General features: G+C 35.1%; 1 non-coding gene across 1 annotated transcript; it reads right to left on the bottom strand.

The window, feature by feature from the left end:
- Positions 1-614: 614 nt before the first annotated feature.
- On the bottom strand, positions 615-721 carry LOC128286997 (small nucleolar RNA R71). Its single transcript, XR_008277697.1, has one exon. It is a non-coding gene; the product is annotated as a small nucleolar RNA R71 (small nucleolar RNA).
- Between the last annotated feature and the right edge of the window lie 18,463 nt (positions 722-19,184).

Below are 19,184 nucleotides of genomic sequence, written 5' to 3'. Positions count from 1 at the left end.
TTTTCTTTCTCTTGTTAGGTTTTTATAGTTTATGGCTAGAAAAAAACCCGTTAGGACTACTACTTTTTGACAAAGAAACTGATCTCACAGTTCGCAAAAAACCAAAGAGAAATAAGGCGAAGCATAAGATACACAAAGAACAAGTAAGAGGATGATATTCAAACCCCAGCCGAGGAGATGGCTGAAAATCAAGACAATCAGCTACCTCCTGCGATACCCACTGAACTAGCAAATCAGAATCCTGCTCCTCGTACTATGTTTGATTATCTAAACCTACTTTAACAGGAACTGAATCAAGTATAGTTAGGCCTGCTATTGCTGCGAATAATTTTGAACTAAAACCTAACACTATTCAAATGATACAGCAATTTGTTCAGTTTGATGGTTTGCAGGATGAGGATCCAAATACTCACTTGGCAAATTTCCTGGAATTCTGTGATACATTTAAAATTAATGACATTTCTGACGATGCCATTCATCTTCGATTTTTCCCCTTTTCATTAAGAAACAAAGCTAAACAGTGGTTGAACTCATTACCATGAGGGTCAATTACTACTTGGGAACAAATGACCGAAAAATTTTTATTAAAATATTTTTTGCCGGCTAAAACGGCCAAATTACGTAATGATATCTCTTCATTTGTGCAGATGGACTTAGAAATTCTTTACGATGCATGGGAGAGATACAAGGACCTACTACGTAGGTGTCCTCACCATAGATTACCTCTATGGTTGCAAGTTCAAACATTCTACAATGGTGTGAATCCATTGATAAGACAAATGATTGATGCATCAGTCGGGGTAACCATCAATAACAAAATACCTGAAAAGGCTTATGAATTTATTGAAGAGATGTCACTGAATAACTATCAGTGGCAAGTCATGAGGACTAAGCCAACTAAAACAGTAGGCGCTTATAACGTCGATTCGGTTACTATGCTGTCAAACCAGGTAGAGCTTCTAAATAAAAAGATTGATGGTTTACTTGGTTCTTCGCAGGTTCTGTAATGCCCCGCACCCGAGACCGTTTTCGGAGTCGAACACGAGGTGTTAACGAACTTAATTCATTTATTTACACAGTTCATTTTAAAATTTCTAGACAAGTTGGCTAACTGTATCACTGTCACCATAAAAATCATATCTCGAGTTCCAAAACTTGAAAACTGATTCCGTAAATTTTCCCTAAAACTAGACTCATATATCCATCTACAGATTTTTTTCTATAATTTTTGGTCAGGCCAATTAGTACATTTTATTAGTTAAAGTCTCCCCTGTTTCAGGGTTTGACTACTCCGACCTTCATGCATTACGACTTAGATATCTCCCTGTACAGGGCTTCAATACATATTCTGTTTGTTTCTAATGAAACTAGACTCAAAAAGGAATCTGTACATATAAAGCATGACTTCTAATTATTTCTGGTTAATTTATGGTAAATTTCCAAAGTCAGAACAGGGGACCAGTAACCGTTCTGGCCCTGTTTCACGAAAACTTAAACATCTCATAAAATACGGCTCATATGGTCATTTCGCTTCTTCCATATGAAAAAAGACTCATCAAGGTTCGATTACATAATTTATTCATTATTTAATTACATTCCAACTATTTTTAGTGAATTTTCAAACTCACATCACTGCTGCTGTCAGCATCTATTTTAAGGTAAATTTCACCTATTTCATAGTTTCCATGATTCAACTAGCCATTTGACATACATAGCACCAAATATGATCGTGATTAACCATTCCAATGGCTAATCATTGCCAAGCATTTCCACACCTCTCAATAACCATATATATACAAAATGATTTTAATACTATGCTCAAAATATTTAAGCCATTTTCGCATGGCTATCCGAATATATACACATTACCAAAGGTACTTGATTAACAACAAAGGTTAGTCCTATACATGCCATTATCAACGTTTAACTAAAAGAGTACAAAAAGGGCTTCGATAGTGTGGACGACTTCGACTTCGACAATCTCGAGTCCGATAGCTGACGAACAAAAATCTATAAAACAGAGAATTAAAGAAACGGAATAAGCATTTAATGCTTAGTAAGTTTTGAGTAACGAAATTATTTACGACTAAAGTATAGCGTTCATATGACTAAATGAATAATTTCATATATGCACATTCTCAAAATCATAATTTCTTCACGCTTCAACCAATATATTCATACACAGGGTATCAAACCTAACTAGAGGCTAGAAGCTCATTAATCAATTGAGCGAGTACTATTTGAAAGGAGTCAACCTTTCCGATGCATATACGAAACATACCTTATCGTTTGTATTTTATGAGTGTATTAATTGAAAGTATTACAGCAAGATCGCTCGCTTCCAAACCCAAGTATCTTCAGGATTTAGCCGGATATAGCAACTCGCACAAATGCCTTCGGGTCTTAGCCCGGATATAGTCACTAGCATGAATGCCTTCGGGACTTAGCCCGGATATAGTCACTAGCACAAATGCCTTCGTGACTTAGCCCGGGTATAGCAACTACTCGTACAAATGCCTTCGGGAAGCCCGGATATAGTAACTTGCACAAATGCCTTCGGGACTTAGCCCAGATATCATCCGAATAATCAAGCACATATACCAATAAATCATGACACATCCATATTTCATTATCATAACTAGAATTCAAACACAAGACGCTTATCAACCATTACCATTTTCAGCTCAATAGCCACATACAAAGAGCATGATTTTGATTTGCTTTATAACATGATCTCTATACACATTCGGCTACCCGTCATAGGTATAAACTAATCACCTCAATATACAATTCAAGTAGAATCATTATATCACCGTTTATTTGTTATGCTTATATGTCATGACTTAATCAAATCATAAACTAAGTTTCATTACTCGAAAACTTACCTCGGATGTTGTCGAACGATTTCAACGGCTATTCAATCACTTTTTCCTTTCCCTTATCCAACTTTGATCCTCTAAGCTCTTGAGCTAAATCAAACAATTTACTCCCCAATCAAACACAATCATACGGCATTCATATACATTTTAGAACCAATTCATTTGAATCAATTTACTACTTATACATCAAAATTTCCAATACAAAGTATTTAGCACCTATGCACTTAAACCGGATTTGCAAACACTCATAGACCATGTCCGAATGCCATTTAAACACAAGTCAACAAAACCTCATGATTTCAAATCAAACTCTTAACAAGAATGCACAATGCCGAACCCTTAGATGATTAACATCTAATTTAGACAATTTAGAACACCTAAACGACACTTGTTCAAACATTAAACAACTACATGTTCGGCCATTACCATAAGTGCATTAGAAATCTATACTATCAATAAGCTCAACTCCTTAGGTCCTAATCGGTACACTAAGACCATCTTAACTCATTTCTCATCTTGTTAACAAAGACATAGTAAAGCAAATCTTTATACACAATTATTATCAATTCATCCATCCACTAGGGACTTAGCCTAATGTTCAATAACAAACTCCTCCTTTATCAATTACATTTTCGGCAAGAACATGGTAACTTATACTACATCAATTTTAAGTACATAAATTACTCAAACATAATCAAATTCACATTCGGTCTTGGTACATAATAAGGTAGCCGATTCTTTTCCCTTAGTACCCAATGCTCACATATGCTCATTTGTATAGTTCAAACACTCATCTACCATTGGTCATCTAAATTTATCATGAAATAACAACCATCACCCTTATTAATTACCATAGCCGAAAGCCCTACTTATTCCCACAATTAAAAATTCAACATGGGTTACTAAAATAACTTGATACCTAATTCAAGATTAACCAAAATTTCAAGAATTAACATAACTTCTTACCTTAATGCTAACTTAAGATGACCGAATGCCTTTCTCCCATCTTCCTCTTTACATTCGGCCAAGAAGAAAGAAACTCAAGCTTTGTTTTCATCACCCTTCATTTCCTTATTTCAATTACTTTTTCCTTTTTTATTTATTTATGTTATAAAATATAAAGCTACTAACTAATAATTAATACATATTGCATGTATATAACCCATCATGGCCGGCCACTACTTGTCATAGGTGGAAATTTGACATGCAAACCCATTATTTTCATAACATGCACTAATAGATCCTTATAGATTAACCTATCACATTTCAAAAGTGTCACACATAAGTCCTATTAACTAAATTCACATGCAATTGACTAAATCGAAGCTTAAAACTTTCACACACTCATATTCACATATTTTAGACAATAAATATTATACTCAAATACTTCGGTGACTCGATTTAGCGGTCCCAAAACCACTTTCCGACTAGGGTCAATTTAGGGCTGTCACAGGTTCATCTAGTAATGCACTGTGAAGTCATTGGAGGTGCATCAAGCAATTCAGAATATCAATCCGATGGCCACAGTATGGAGAACGAACAATTAAATTACATGGGTAATAATCCTTGATCTCAAAATAATCCTTATAGTAACACTTATAATGCACGTTGGAGGAACCATCCCAATTTCTCCTCGGGTGGTCAAGGCAATCAAAGGCCACAGAATCCTCCGGGTTTTCAACAACCACCCTATCAACAGGAAAAGAAACCGAACCTTGAAGAGATGCTATCTAAATTTATCTTGGTGTTAGAAACTCGTTTCCAGAACACCGAGATAGAACTTAAAAATCAACAAGCATCGATTCAAGGGCTCGAAACTTAAATAGGACAGCTGTTCAAACTAATCTCTGAACGACCACAAGGTAGCTTGCCAAGTAATACTGAACCCAACCCAAGGGAACAGCTCAATGCAATCAATGTTCAAGATGAAAAAGGATTCGTTGAGCCTGAGCCAGAACCGAGGTAAGAAACTGTGGTGAGCAAAGGTTAAGGTGAGGTAGGTCATAATAAAAACAAATCAGTGAATGTCAAATATAAACCTCGTGTGCCGTACCCTAGTGTGACAAGGAAAGACCGCTCAGATGAACAATTTGGTAAATTCCTTAAACTCTTAAAAAAATTACATATTAACTTATCGTTTATTGAAGCTCTATCACAGATGCCAAACACAATGAAAGTTTTAAAAGACCTTTTAGCAAATAAGCGGAAGTTGGACAAGGCATCATGTGTGGAGCTAAATGTAATTTGCTCAGCTATTCTGTAGAATAAGCTACCCAACAAATTAAAAGATCCCGAAAGTTTTACAATTCCTTGCTTAATTGGTAGTTTAGATGTTAATCATGCTTTAGCTAATTTAGGGGCTAGTATTAACGTCGTTCCCTACAAAATTTTCAAACAAATAGGTCTTGGGAATCCCAAATAGACTAGGATGAGCATCCAATTAGCATATAAAACTAAAAGATGTCCTAGGGGCATTATTGAAGATGTGCTAGTTAAAATCGATAAATTTATATTTCTCGTTGACTTCATTGTTCTAGACATAAAGGAGGAAAGCAACACTTCTTGGATTTTAGGAAGGCCCTTTTTAGCAACTGCTAAAACGATTATTGATGTTGGCACAGGTGAGCTCACACTTCGTGTGGGAGACGAAACAATCACCCTTGAATCTCGCAATTCTGGCAACACATCGAAAATTGAAGGTGATCGTCTAAACCATTCTACTAAAACTGACAATATGGTGCAACCTACTTTGCAGGAAATGAGTCTGAAGGAAGTACATGAGTCATTCTCAAGCAATAGTAGAGGACCTATTCATGAAGAACGATGGCTATAAATCGAGGAGCTAGATGAATGGCGGACGCATAAACTGAGAACACATGATAAACCAAAACTACGCCAGGATGAGCTCAATACCTTTCTAAATCAACTTAAGGTTGGAGATAAAGTTTTATTAGATGCCGTAGATCCTTACATTGTCACTACCAAACCGAATGAAGAAATCCCTCTTACGGTACTTGGCATTTTCCCATTCAGTACAGTCGAGTTAAATCATCCTAAGTTTGGCACTTTTAAGGTAAACAATACCCACCTAAAACCTTATTTTGATGAGATTCACAGCCGGAATGAGGAATATAAACTCCTCGAACCACCATGACCATTCAATGGAGAGGTAAGTCGAGCTTAGACTATAAATAAGCGCTTCTCGGGAGGTAGCCCGAGCATAACAGTATTAACTTCTTTAAATTTTAGTGTTTTAACACCTAACTTACTAATGGAGCTCTTGAATACAGGTTTCCCACACAGACACGGCCTAGCACATGGGCGTGCCTTAGGCCGTGTGGAAACAGGGAAAAGATTTTTCCTAGCACGGGCTATGATAAATTGCCACGGCCGTGCGACATGGCCGTGGGTGAACCTGCCAAAACAACAAGGGCATGCGACACGTCCGTGCCTTGAGACCGTGGCCAAACCTGTTAAATTAACACCGGTGTGCAACATGACTGTGCCAAGCAACCGTGGTCAAACCTGTTAATTGAACACGGGCATGGGACTACATACACGGGCGTGGGAGAAGCGAACAAAGACACACACGGCCGTGCGACACGACTGTTTCCACCCACAAGCCCAAGAAACTCGGGCATGGGCCAATTGTCAGACGCGCCTAAATTTAAAATTCGCGAATCACACGGGAAAAAATTGGGGAACACAGGCGTGTTCCCTGGCTGTGTGTCACAAAATCTATAAATATCTTGTACTATTCATTGTCTTCTTCACTCAAAATCGCTAACCCTAGTCGCTGCAAGTCCATACAGCCTCCTTGCCATGCCTATGCGCCGCTTCCTACTCCATTTTTTACGCCCAATCTCTCTCCCTTCGCATTTGTTTACTCTTTTCACTCCTATTTTACTTATTTCTAATGCTTAATATCAAAATAATTTTCATTCTTCTCATTATTTAATTTGCATTCTTAGGTTATTTATCATACATTTCATGTTGAATCTAGTTGTTAGGAAAGCCTCATTCTATTGCCATACCCATGCCATTACTATGCTCATTCTCATGCTATTACCCTACTAATGTCACGAAATTATTCTATCAAATTTATTATTTTGGTTGATTTTGGTTAGTATTAGTTGTAATAGCCCAAAATTGGGTCTAGTTGGAACAGAGGTTTCGGGACCATAAAATTCGAGAGAGAAATAATTATTTTATGATTATTTTGAGGTCTATGATATGATTTCATGATTACGTGAAAAGTTCGTGAAGAAATTCTATGCATAAAGTGCTCAATTTGAAGTCAGGGACTAAATTGAATAAGGTGCAAAACTTGCATTCTAGAAGTTTCTAGTATGAAATTGCTTTGAAATATTAATTAGGAGGTCTTAAATAAAAATTTGACCAATTTCTAAGTGATGGAAGAAAATTGGACATGGATGGAATTTTTGAAAGTTTAGTAAGGAAGGGCATTTTGGTCATTTGGTAATTAAAAGAAATAAAAAGGGAAAATAAAGCCAAAATTGACTCATCTTTTTCATGGAGTCCGAAATTAGCATGGGGGAAACCATGGCTAGGGTTTTCAAGCTTTCCAAGCTCAATAGTAAGTCCGTTCTAACCCCGGTTTTCAAGTTCTTTACGTTTTTAGAATCCCGGTAATTTGAATAAGCTTATTCTAGCAATAATTTAAGCTAGGGTTCATATTTGGAAAAATACCCATAGGTGAAATGTGTTTATTTTGCTGTTTTATGATAGAATAAGAGGTTTTAAATTATGTTAGACAACTTGTGCTACTCGGTTTTGAGTGAAAACGAGTAAAAGGGCTTAATCGATAAAAACACCTAATAGTCATAAGGATATCTTAGAGTGAGAATTTGATGTTGCCATAGAAGGGAAAAGTGATCAGCATGTCATAAAACATAAAAATAAGGGATGAAGTTTAATTCCCGAGCCTAGGGGCAAAAGTGTAAATATGCAAAAGTTTAGGGGAAAAATTATAATTTTTCAAAAGTTTGAGTTAAGGACTGTTTTGAATAGTACATTAATTAAATAAGTAAAATATGATGTTTTAGATCCCGAAAAATGAGATTTGAACCTAGAATGAGAGAAAAATCAAAAATTGGGAAAGTTGGTAAAATGATCGTTTTAGTATCGAGATAAGTTCATATGTATAATAAGCATTAATTTATGCATGTTTCAATGTAAAATTGATATATTTATTATAATTTTCAAGGTGTTGAAAGTATGTAAGTTGGTATGATAATAATACTGAAGAATCTTGTAAATTTGAAAGTTAATTTTAGTGAATTAATTGAATTATGTTAAATTAAATGATTATGGTGCCAAGTTTATGAATTGATTTAAAAATATGTCTATGGTACATGAAGTGCATTGAATTATCATACATAAATGTGATTTCTATGATTATGGATATTATGGGAAATTGTAAGTTCATATGATTTTTAATAAGGCAATGTGTAATTTAATGTTATTGCCTTGATATTAAATGAGATGTAAGTTTATATGTAAGTAATACATCAATATTACTTGTAATATGATATTTTATAATAATATTGGAAATATGTTTGTGGATAATTACTTGATTGGTGAAATTGTTGGAAAAGAGAGAAATCTCGGTTGAACCTTGAAAGATTGGATGATCTGAGATAGTATGTAGCTAGGTCACATGTATGGTCTTGAGTGCACATCATGTGTACAAGAGAGCTACAAGACATTATGATGTAGCTAGGTCGCATGGGTGATACTATGTGTACACCATGTAGACAAGAGAGCTACGGGATATATGTAGCTAGGTCGCATGCGTGGTTCCAGGTGAAGGACACCATGTAGACAAGAGAGCTACGAGATAAATTGGCTAGGTCACATGGGTGGTACTGAGTGTTCACCATGTGTACAAGAGAGCCGAACTATATAATGGGTGGAGCTATATGCTAAAACCACCAAGTATCGAGGATTGATCCGAAGTGTTCAACGGGAGACTCTATGTATTGCTTTGTGAGTTTTGTGATGAATAAGTGCAGGAACTTGGTTATGTGAATGATGTGTTCATTAAGTGACCAGGATGTGGTAAGGTTATAAACAAGCAAGTTATACATGAGGATGATTTTATGGTGACCTTGTGATCATGGGCCTATACTTGTGATGTATGAAATGTGGTGAAAATGATTTGTGATATGTATGTTAAAATGAGGTTAATACAAAGAAAGTGTGAAAGAGTGAATTAGAAATAAAACTGTTTTCGACAGTAGCAGTGACGTGATTTTGAAAAATCACCAAAAATATTAGAAATTGAATCAGAGACTGAATAAGATATCAAATTAAAGCTTAATGAGTCTATTTTTATATAAAAGAAACAGATAAAGAAAAGGAGTTCTATATTTTGAGATATTTATGTTTTTGTGAGTCTAGTTCAGAATGATTACGTGATCCCCTGTTCTGACTTTGGAAAATCACAAAATTTGGATAAAAATAATTAGAGGCTTAAACTTATATTTCTAAAATCCCTAATGAGTCTATTTTCAGGATAAATCAACAAGAACATTATCCGAGTTCTGTACTGTGAGATAATTAATTTTTAGTGAAGAGAGGTCAGAACTGTCAAAATGTGGAATAGGAGAAATTTTAATGAATAAACTATACTAATTGGCTAAACCAAAAATTATCAAATTTTATGGTGGAAAGATATGTGAGTCTAGTTTCAGGGGAAATTTACGAATCTTAATTTGGAGTTCTTTAGCTCGAATTATAAATAAGTAAGTGACTATGACTCGTGTGGACAGTTTGATGTGAGCATTTATTAGTAAATTGTGAAATTGTACTTACAAGAATGCTATATACATTAAGGATGTGGAATGGAGAGGAGGAGGAGGAAAATAAATATATGTGGAATACATGAAGACTATGGTATATGAAATATTGATATAATGAAATAAATGATATGTGTTTATAAGAAAACAGAAAGAGAATGATATGTATCATGACATGTGTATATATATATATATATGACTAGTCTCAATGTAATGCTTGTAGGGTATGGAGTTGAATTAAAATGTTTTAGGAAAACATGTTATTTTCGCATCTGAATTGTGGTATTTTATAAAGATATGATCTAGTTTTAAATATGAATGCTTGATGATTAAGCTGAAGATATTTGGTAAGATGATAATCTTAGTATAAATGCATAAGTGGTACTATAATAAATAAGGTAAAATGAGTATGAGAGATACATGTATGATGATATACAAATGCTGTGTTTGTGGTTTAATTGAGAATATTTAATCATAAATGAATACCATGTTATATGCTTTTGATTTTGTATAAGTGTGTAAGAGATTATGGTTGACCAAAGCTTGGAAAATAGCCTAGGTATATTCTACACAGGTAGAGACACGACCATGTGTCTCAGCCGTGTATGGAACACAACTTTGGAAAACGGGCGTGTGGAGCCTTAAAGCATGAAATTTTCAAGGTTTTTGTAAGTTCTCGGTTTAGTCCCGAACCCTTTCTAAAGTATGTTTTGGGCTTCGTAGACTCAAATAAGGGACTATGAATGTTTTGAAATATGAATGAAATTTTATGGCCCGTATTTTAGTTTAATATTTGTATATTTTTCCGGTAACGCCTCGTACCTTATCCCGGCCTCGGGTACGGGTAAGGGGTGTTACATTAGTAGTTTTGGCTGACATTGTTAGTTCAAATTCATGGCTTTTTCCTTTTTAAATTCGTTTACCTACTATTGTTCTTTTTTTTTATATTGTAGGTATACAATGTCGTCTTCACGTGGTAAAAAGGCCGTCATCCCTACTTCAAAGAAAAGGAAGGGAGCGTCATCTTCCTCGGGTCCTATCGCGAAAATTTGCCACCCTTTCCTGCAATTCCCCATTGGGCCCCAAGAAGAACTTTTCCAAATACTCTGGGCCCGACCTTTAATTGCGGGTCGTTGTATCGACTGGGCTGCAATAGAACAAGTTCAGTTGGCTGATGCAATTTGGGATCTCCTAACCACCGACCCTTGGGAGCTTTCCTTCGGGATCATCGAGCCATCATATCTCGATCTCACGATGGAACTATGCTCAACGTTTCATCTTCAGACCGTAATGAAAAACTACGATGATCCTGGCACGGTCCAATTTCGCCTAGGTGGATTAGTCCGCCAACTGAGCATCCCAGAATTCAGTACTGCACTGGGCTTATCTATAGAGGAGTTCAAGGAGGAGAATGACTTACATGCTCTCAACCGCCACATCCATCATTCCCCCTCAAAGTGTTGGGATGCCCTCGCCCCCAGCGCTACCTCCTACAATCCTAGCCGCTCCAAGGCATCGGCTTTCCCTCCCTCTCTGAGGTACTTACACGCCATTTTGGCTCACACGTTAACCGGAATGAGAGAGAGCATTGGAATCATCAACACTCACGATGCCTACTTTCTATGGTGTATGTCACACGGGCACGTCATAGACCTTGCTTACTTCATTGCCCTCGCCATTTAGCATCAGACGGAGTGGCATAGGAAGGGGACCATCTCCATTGGCCCTTTTGTGACTCGACTGGCGTGACACATTGGGCTCCTCAACACAGCAGCCCAATCATCCTCCCTCACCCTCATGGGCCAGATGTCTCCACAGGGTATCTCGAGCATGCTAAGTATGAGGATGATCGAGAAGCGCCAAGGAACCTACCCTCCTCAATATCGTCTAGCCCAATCTACCGAGGAGGAGGCCCCCGACATTACTGACGATGTCCCTCCACGTCACGAGGACCCGCCGTCTCAACCACCACCACCCTCTCATCCAGTTCATGCGACGACTTCATACACTGACATCTCTGAGCACCTAACTCGATTCGAGCAGCAATGTTTTCAATGCTTCGATCACATTGATGCTACTCTACAGTAGATTTGTCAGCACTTCCACATCTCATCGCCACCCCCACCTCGCGAACCATTTAGCGATGAAGATGTTTAAAAACTTTTATTTATTATTTTATGTTTTTACTTTTATTTTATTTTAAGACTACTTTTTATTTTTCTTTCACCTTATTTTTATTAGGACTTATAATTTTTATTTTACAATTTTTAATTTTGGCTAATTCATATTGAGTACTTACCCTTCTTTATATATTTCCTAAAAGAGTTCCTAATTCTATCATATTTATAAAGAGCTCTAAAGCTCACTATTACTCAGGGACTCGAAACTCCACTGGGAAAGGTTCTCCACGACTACCATGTCCTGCTCGACCACAACCATAACCAACTTCAGATATAATATTCTTTTGGCATAAGACTTATGAACTAATGAACCTCTACCACCGCCGGAGAATCCTCCTCCACCCTCACGCCGATTATTCTCTAAAACTCCAGTTCAAGGAAATCCATTCATCACTCAGGAAGTTTCACTTCTCTCCCTTTCTTATTTTTATATTCTTTTCTACATATCTATCTTTGTACATTGAGAGCAATGTACATCTTAAGTGTGGGGGTATTCATTTCACTATCAGAAAAATCCCTGAATGATTGCCTTGTTCTCTTGAAAAACTCAATGTTTAGGATAAATTTTGTTTGATTTATGACTTTTATTGATATATCTTGAATTAACACATAGGGATTTATGCATTGATTGTTTAAACTTTAAGACATTAGAGAATCAAGCATGATAAGTTGATTTTTGAAGAATTAAAAACTTTTAGGTTGTTTCCTTAAGTTTAGGTATTATCTTGAGTTGAAATTCACAAGTTTAAACATCAAAAAGCCATAATTTTTGTGAGATCTTGAGCCTTTAGAGCATCTATTATTTCTTTCATGCTCACTTTCATTATGAGTGCGTCAGTATTGAATTGTTATTCTAGAACTTGCTTGATTATCAATGTCAAGACCACACCATTTGATTTTATATGTAAAAATGATAAAGGCACTTAGGTTTAACCCACTCACTCCATAAAAGCCTACCTTCACAATTAACCCTCAGTGAACCCTCTTGAGCCTAACAACCCATTTATTGATTTACCCTCAATATTAACCCATAGCTCATTATTTTTGAAATCCCTTAAATTAATTTAATCCCTATTTTTGTCAAGATTTGAGTTGGAATAATTGCTTCTCTATGTTTTATTCTTCTTTTTTGTAATTTGACTTGTTTTTAAAAAAAAATGTATACATATTAGTAATAATGGTCTTCTGAGCTAAAGAAGTTAAATTCCATATTCTGAGAAAAAAAGCTCTGTTGTACTCAATTGTTGACTAGTCATTTTTCTAGTTAGGCAATTTTTCAATTCAATCTCGATTCTAACCCTTTCTTTCAGCTTGTGACCACACCCCCTAACCAAGCCTCATTACAACCCTCTAAAGACCTTTTGATTGATGTTTCATCTCAATTTATAGTAGTGGAGATTTGATTTTCAAGCAAGCCTATGGTAATGACTTTTCATTACTGACTATTGAGTGCTTCATTTATTGTCCTTAAACACCTCGAGTGATTTGAGTGAATCTTCAGTGAGGATGTGAAACTCTATGACATTTTGAATCAAAGGTAATTACTTAGACGAGGGGAGACACCTATTGTAATATCCCGAATTAGGGCCTAATCAGAATAGTGGTTTCGTGACCACAAATCTGAGATAGAAATATTTATTTTATTATTATTTTGAGGTCTATGATATGATTGCATGATTGTGTGAAAATTTCGTGAAGAAATTCTATGCATAAAGTGCTTAATTTGAAGTTAGGGACTAAATTGAATAAGTTGTAAAACTTGCATTCTAGAAGTTTCTAGTATGAAATTGCTTTGAAATATTAATTAGGAGGTCTTAAATAGCAATTTGACCAATTTCAAATTTTATGGACAAATATTGGACATGAATGGAATTTTTGGAAAGTTTAGTAGTAAGGGCATTTTGGTCATCTAGGGGTAAAATGAATTAAAATACAAAACTAAAAGCCAATTTTGCTCATCTTCTTCACCATGGACGTGTATACCAAGGGAGACTCCATGGCTAGGGTTTCCAAGCTTCCAAGCTCAATTATGAAGGAAATCGAGATTCGGGCTTAAATCGGGAAAATACAAGGTTATGTACTAAAATGGTAAATTGTTGTTTCTGGATCAAGGTATGTTCGTATGATAGTAATAATGCAATGTTATGTTTGAATTATATTTCTTGCAAATATTTTATGATTTAATATATTGGAAAAGTTGATGGAATGGTGTTTATGATGTGGAAATATGACATGAAAGAATGTTACATGAAATGCAAGAAAATGAAGATACATGACAAGTGATATATGAAATATGTGATATATGTTATGTAAATTCTTAAAAGCTGATTTAATATTTGAGTTGTGTCTTATTATACTATGAATAGACAATTGGTACTATGGATAATGAGATCGACACTTCGAGTAAATTCGTACATAAATAATCTATCGATTCTTTTTATGTTATTATATTTTGATATCATATGAAATGTGGTACGCCTATCAAATGGTTATTTGATGTAAATTATGAATTTAAATTGATTACGGACAATTTAGTAAAATGTTGAAAAGTTAAGAATTTCGATTGAACCTTGAATAAAAAGCGATCTGAATGATCTATTGTGAGGTCGCATGTGTAGTACTAAGTGCAGGGCTACTATGCGTGCAGCTGTGATCACGTGTGTAGTGCTAAGTGCAGGCTACTACATGTATTAGATGGTGAGGTCACATCTGTAGTACTAAGTGCAGGCTACTACGTGTACCAGACTATTGGTCGCATGTGTAGTACTAAGTGCAGGCTACTACGCGTACCAGATAGCTTCGGCTACAAGTGTGGAAATGGGAAAATGTGTAGGCAATTGTGTATTTGTTATTATTCCGATAAGTTCAACGGGAAATCGATTAAGTGAAAATACATGTGAAAGTGATTATGTGATGAACAAGTGCAAGTATATGTTTATTTGAATTTATGAGCAATATGCTCAATATTTGAGCGAACCTCGGTAAAATGGAATGGATTAAGTGAAATTGTATAAAAGTGAACTTTAGTAGTAAAACAGTATTAGACAGCAGCAGTGCATGATTTTGAAAATTCACCAAATATTGTGTAAGTTGTATTAAATTTAAAACAAATTATGGAAATAAACCTTAATGAGTCTATTTTCACATGAAAGAAACATAGGAAGCAAAAGAATTCTATATTGTGTGATATTTGAATTCTTGTGAAACAGGGTCTGAATGAATTCGAGATCCCCTGTTCTGACTTTAGAAATTCTCCATAAATTGTAAAAAACTTATTGAGAGTCATACATTACATGCATGGATTCCTTATTGAATCTAATTTTAAAGGAAACAAACAGCATGGTCGTTGGAATTCTGTACAGGGAGAAATTTGGTTCGTAGTGCACAGGTGTTGGAGTAGTCATACCCTGAAATAGGGGAGACTTTAACTAATAAACTGCACTAAATGGCCGGACCAAAAATTATAGAAAAAAATTAGTAAGTAGACATATGAGTGTAGTTTCATAGAAAATTTACGGAATTGGATTTCTAGTTTTTTAACTTGAGATATGAATTTTTTACACGGGACTCGAAAAACACATCACTGAATATGTGTAATTGTAAAATTATAGTGTTTTATCTTGAAAAGTATGGTAGAATTTGCTTATTATTTTCATATGAACTTACTAAGCGTAAAGCTTACCCATCTTCTCCATTTCTTTAGTATTGGCAGGTCGGCTCGGGTTGGAGATCGTCGGAGGCAGAATCACACTATCAAACTATCATTTTTGGGAAAATTAATCCAAATATTAGAAATATCAAGTGAGTGGCATGTATAGGAAGTTGGTTTATGATTTGTATTTTTATTATGATTTTGACCATACGTATCAGTCTGCATTGAATTATCGTATAAAATCATGAGATGTGGTCCTTATCCATTATGGTTTATAAGTTTAATTAATCGTGCCATATCTTATATTTTGATTTGATGATATAGTTAGCTTTGTTTGTTATGCATATGTTCGAAAATTTTTGAATTAAATGAAATTTTATGGCTCGGTTTTTGTCTATGTTTATTGTTAAGTCTGGTAATGCCTCGTACTCTGTTCCGGCCTTGGATACGTGTAAGGGGTGTTACACCTATGTTTTCATGATAAAAAACTCAACTTGGAATGTTTGAAACTTTGATGTTCTTTTAGTTTAATTTTCAATGTATGATTACCTATGGATTATTTTGAGATATTATCGATAGAAATTATAAGTTGAGAAGAACTTATTTTGATTATGAGTTGAGGATTTTGCTTGAGGACAAGCAAATGCTTAAGTGTGGGGCTATTTGATAAACTGTAATTTATACATATTTTTACCCCATGCTTAACACATTTTATGAATGATCTTTCCTTAAAGTTGGTGAATTCGATGCTCCTAATACCTTAATTTCATGTTTTATGCTTAGGCGAGTATGTTTTATGCTTAGGCGAGCATAGGAGAGCGAAAGGAAGGAGAAACGGGCCAAGAACAGAGAAAATGGGCCAACATATGAAATTAACACGGCCTGGACTTCCTCACATGGGCATACCACACGGCCGTGTCAATTTGGCAGAATTGAAGCACGACTCACATGGGTAGAACACACATCCGTGCCATTCTAACAAGTTTGAGCACGACATGAAGTAATCGCACACAGGAGTGTCACACGGGCGTGTCCCTACCGAGCCCAAGTTTAGTCCAATTCAGAAAAGGCCAATTTTGAGGGTTTTTAGACATTCCAAAGCCTATAAATACACGCTAGAGGAGGAGGAAAAGGACACACAGAGAAGGAGGTAGGTAACTGCTCGAGGAAAGCGGATTGATCCATCTCAGAAGCCGGATTCATCATCAAGACTGAAGATCTCCCCTCAATTTCCCTTCAGGAGTTTTGGGTTTTCTTTATGTTTTGTATTCATTATTCTTCTGAGTTGTTTTCCTTTTTAGTTATGAACTAAATCCCCTAAATACCTAAGGGGAATGAAACCTAAGATGAATCTTGTTATTATTTTCTGAATTGTATGATAAATATTTGACTTGTTCTTAATTATGTATTCTTAATTCTTTTTTTGATATTCTAGGATATTGATTCAAGTTAAGCTCTTATTCAAAGGAGGAACAGACCTTGTCTAAGAGTACATTTGTCATAATTAAGCGAAGTTGGTTGCGCACCTAGAGATAGGATGACAAGATTTTGTCGGATTAGGGTGAAACCAAATAAGAGGATCCAGAGATCGAGTTACTGCAATCTTAGGGAGTTAATTAGAAAGATATTTCAATTATTCAACCAAGGGTTAGGCGTTGTTAGTCTCGAGAGGGATAATAATATAACTTAGGGATTTCTACGGATCAAGTCAAATGAATAAATCGTCTGATTTAGAGTCAAATAACAAGTGAAGTCTATGTAGATTTTTCCTTAGGTATTGTCTTAATTCAATCGTTTTTCCAAAAGTAATTCCCCAATTCTATTTTTTGTGAATTCTTAGTTTAGTTAATTAGTTAGTTAAAACAAACCTAATTATTCTTAGGCTAGATAATAAAAAGACAGTCATTACTAGTACTTTTAGTTCCTTTGGGTTCGACAATCCGATCTTGCTAAAACTATACTACTATTCGATAGGTGCACTTGCCTTCATCGTAATAATAGTTAGTTTTAAGAACGATTCATTAGAAAGTTATAAAACTTATCACACACAAAATCACGATCATTGTATATAAAACCCTGGGATTATTTGTAACATTGAATTGTAGTATGGTAATTATATTATAGGAATTTTTATTAGATATTTATAATCGACTTTGATCTGAGTTATAAGTTAATCAGCAATTACTCGTGACCCTATTCCGGCGATGGATGTGGGTTAGGGGTGTTATAGTGTAACTTCTTAAAAATTGAGATTTAGTAGAATCGAGTTTGGGAATCGAGTGGGAGTGGTCATTCCCTAATTTGAGATTATCTATGAATTTTTAAGAATAAATGAGGTATTGGTTTGATTGTTAAGTGTTAGTGAAATGTTCCTTGAAACCCAAGTTCAAATCCCTTATCTTTCACTAGTTTGTGACATATTTTTTTTTTTCAAAATAAATATTTCAAAATTATATCATGAATGAGTTATTGGTTTGATGGTTAAACATTAGTGAATTTATCCTTGAGGTCTTAACTTCAATTTCATTCCCATGCAAATAATTTAATTTTTTGACAAAAACCCTTTGTTTTAATGTGTGGGCCGTTCAAGCCTAGTTAACCAAGGTATAAATATTAATTTTTTACTAATAATCAGCCTTTAATCGACCTCCTCATTTCCTTATCCGTTCCTCTCCTCCTCTCCTTCTCTTTGATTTTAATTTTTTTTCCTTTCCTCTATTGTTGTCGTCACCTACACCTAGTTTTACCATCTCTTTCTTTTTCTTTTTCTTTTATTTTTGCCACAAGATTTATTAACATATTCTCCACCATAATTCTGTAATTTTTCCTCTTTAAAATTAGCCCCAAAACTGAAATCTTGAACCCCAAGATTGATCCCGAACATTGCCAAGAAAGTGTCATTGCCATTTCTCTCGACTAGCTTGGGTAAGGCTTCTTTTCTCTTTAGTTTCTTCATTAATTTTGTCAATTAAAAAAAAAATTCAAGTTCTTGAATTTAGGGGATTTTAAATGATTTCAAAGGTATTTTTCTAGATTTTAATGAGATCTCAATCTGTTTTAAAATTCAGCTCAAATTTTGGCCACTATGGGTGGTGGTGTGTGCGCCTATGTGCAAGAAAGGGGGTTGTTTTGTTTCTTGGTTATTGCTTATATTTTTCCAGAGTTAATTTGAGTTCTTGAACTCTCCTAATCATCTTTTAAACCCATTTCAATTTGGGAAAAATGATCTTGATTGATTGGCCATTCAAAACCCACAAATCGTGAAGCGTAATTGTAATTAAGGGTAACTAGTTTGTTATTTCGGCATAGTTGTTGGGTAAATGTTATGAATTGATTAAATGAAGGAATTTAAACATTAATTAAGCACTAATTTTTGAGTATGTTATTTAATTATTTTCTGACCCAAACGCCTCAAATCATCCGTAAAGGCAAAGAACGATTGTATGTACGGTTCGCTTCGATACAGTGTAAGGAATCTAACAAGATTAGATTCATAAAATAGTTATAATTTCAACGATTGGTTTGAGATAATAAGTTGGTGTTTGAGGGATGGTTTAATGGTAAATTTATTTAATTTATACTAAATTTTGGTTTAGGTTCATTTAAGGAATTATTAAGGAAAATTGGAAGATTCGCTAGTATGCTGCGAGGA

Source organism: Gossypium arboreum, chromosome 13 (assembly GCF_025698485.1).
Source record: "Gossypium arboreum isolate Shixiya-1 chromosome 13, ASM2569848v2, whole genome shotgun sequence".
Classification (NCBI taxonomy): Eukaryota; Viridiplantae; Streptophyta; class Magnoliopsida; order Malvales; family Malvaceae; genus Gossypium; species Gossypium arboreum.
Note: the sequence above shows the minus strand (reverse complement) of the source record. Positions and strands in the feature narration are given on the sequence as shown.